This window comes from Anneissia japonica, unplaced genomic scaffold, assembly GCF_011630105.1.
Source record: "Anneissia japonica isolate Jap-2015-1 unplaced genomic scaffold, ASM1163010v1 scaffold1525_len913038_cov183, whole genome shotgun sequence".
Classification (NCBI taxonomy): domain Eukaryota; kingdom Metazoa; phylum Echinodermata; class Crinoidea; order Comatulida; family Comatulidae; genus Anneissia; species Anneissia japonica.
In genome coordinates, this window is record NW_022728504.1 from 324,045 (window position 1) to 327,072 (window position 3,028).

The window sequence follows — 3,028 nt, forward strand, 5'->3', positions numbered from 1 at the left end:
ACAAGGACAGGCAATTACTAATCCTTATTGGTCAGATGGTATGAAAGGTGATGCTATATCACATACATTTGTACTTTTACAGACATTCCTCAGTTTGTCCTCCCTGATTACTTTCGCTTTCTATCAATTTGTATATATCATCAACTTGTTTCTCAAGTGTTTTTGTAAATACGCTTTTCACTTGGAATAAATTGTACAGTTCTACATTTAAATTAGTGTGGTGAATTTTTATCATCTCATCGTACACTTACACTAAACTTCCAAAAACTGAATGGGTCGTTGATTATTACTGTATGTACCATTCCACTAAACGTTATTATGATGCAATCATTAGTTTTCGCGTAATCTTGCTAACATACAGAAAGAATGATAGCAGTGAATACATAACTTCCTTTGGCGGAGGTAATGCGAACAGGTGCAAGAAGGTTAAGAGTGTTGCAAAATTTACCTCCATTTATATTTCTAATGGATATACAGTATATGGCTAGGGGAGAACAGGGCCCTATGAACACCGTCCCAGTTCACATACTAAATAAGATAACTATTCTTTTCCTTTTCCTAAATATCAAAGATCATCTGTGTACAGTCAATACCTTATTCTACACCTTTACAATAATCATTCACATTCAATTATTCAGGGAGCAGACTGTTCTTTGTGCTGGTTTGCCAAATACGTTAATACAGTACTTTCAATTAGCTTGTTCTGTCATGAATGACATTACAATAGCTTGTCGAGATTGCGCTCAGTCACGTGTATGCTAAAAACCTTAGTAAGAGTGGATTGCGGGAAGAAGCAAACCTGTTAGTAAAAGGAATTTTTATGACCAGCAATATAAAAATTACAATGCTATTATATAGCTGTTTGATTTTTTTTTTAAAATAGATTTATTAAAAAATAAAAAATACAGTAGATAACCAGAACCCTGCGGGTGCGTACGTTCCTTTGTACGTAAAAAATCAAATGTACATTTGGGAATTGCAATAACTTATAGTATCTTTTTGAATAATGATTGTGTAAGGTAATACAGTATTTTCATTTTCAGTCAAAGAAATCAGAGGCGGATCCAGAAATTTATTAAAGGGGGGGGTTAAGGGGGTTCTGAGAAGTGCAGGGATGTCGTTATTCAGGGCGGTGGTGGGCAGCGCTGCCCAGTCTTGACGTCTTGCGCCCATCCTAAAGTTATTATTAAGGCTTTCCGGCCAGCCTCATACAAATTCTCCCGCCCCCCCCCCCTTAAAATCATGAAGAAACACAAGCTTTTGCTCCATAAACCGTATTCTCCGGTGTATAAGCCGCAAATTTTATACGCGATTTTCCCCTCGAAGTTTGGGTTGCGGCCTTATACACCGGTCGTTAACCTACTCCCAAAAAGTTCAGATCGCGAACCGCTGCGAAAATCAGGCGCCGTCTGTCTAGCTTGGGCCCACGCTCCTACTATTAGCCCAATTAATTAGCCTAGGCTTTGAAGGGCTAGTATTTGTAATTATACTCACTATACAGTGCTGTACTGTCCTACTACATTTTCTACGACAATCAAGCAATGGTTTGGGTTGTTTAAATAATTATTTTCATAGTTACGTTTACTCAAACAATTTTGAAACAAGTTTAATTCGAAACCGCTTCGCTCAAAACAATAAACTTCTTTTCGGGAGTGTGGTCCTAGAGGTCACGTGAGCAGCTTCATTTATGATGTCGCAACAAAACACACGTGGGCTGTTGAAACTTTCTGTTCGACGTCTGGTTCCCGGTGGCTTGTACCGTATTAGAAAGAATATTGATACCGCTATATTTCAGAATAAAAGCTTGTTAAATTAATTTATGCAATAAAAACACGAGTTGTAATAATTATTTTACTGGAAATTAATTGAAGAAAGGCATACGTTCGTCCGTCTATCACATGCCTCCATCACATGCTGTATGTGTGTATAGATGGTCAGTCCATATCACATGCTGTAAATTTATGTCCATAATTTTAAGTTTCTCCCCGACCCGGGACTGTCCATCAGATACATGCCTCCATCACATGCTGTATATGTGTATAGAAGGTCAGCCCATCGGTACTAGAACAATTACCTCCGAAAAATTAATTGTAATTGTCCTTGGTGGGTAGGGTGATTCCCGGGGGAGGGGGGGAGAGTGTCCATAATTTTAAGGTTCTCCCCCACACGGGACTGTCCATCAGATGTTGTATTTTCTAACCATTATTTTCCCAAACGTTATTTGATGAAACTATGCTGTAAATTTATGTGTCCATAATTTTAAGGTTCTCCCCTACCCAGGACTGTCCATCAGATGCTGTATTTTCTGACCATTATTTTCCCAAACATCATTTGATGAACTCCCGTCCCCCCGCCAACCTTTAGGTTCGTCCGTCCATCACATGCTGCCCCCGCCAACCCTTAGGTTCGTCCGTCCATCACATGCTGCATATTTATGTGTCCAGAATTTTTAACCATCATTTCTTGGAAAATAATTCCACAAATGTTGATTTTTATTGCTTGACAGCAGGCTGGTGGTAGGCCAAGAAACCTACTTTACGTAATGGTATAGTACAGTATATCAGATATGTCTAGGCCTACACCAGGTCCGACGGTGTCGCCCAAAGAGAAGCCTACATTACGTATGTGTCTAGGCTAGGTACACCAGGTCCGTCAATCTTAGCCGTTAAAGTATACTAAAACACTAATAGAACACACAGAACACCTTCAAATAATAGCACAAGTAAGTGGCCGATATGCCACAACTATCTCAGTTTGCTCAATGTTTATTGACAGTCGCGAAAACAACATAAGGAACTTTTCTAGGCAGCTCGCGACAGAAACAGAATGTCGGGAAAGTTTGACCCGACGCATGTGCAAATCAAATTTTCGACTAAAAAACGACTCAAAACTGGTGGTAAGGGGTATATGTTTTATCGCCTACAGCCTACATTTTTCATCTAACCGAAAAAACAAACATTTCTTGCACAATTGCATGTCCACCAGCAACTATCGAGCACAATGTATACCTGCCGCTATGCATCGTTTC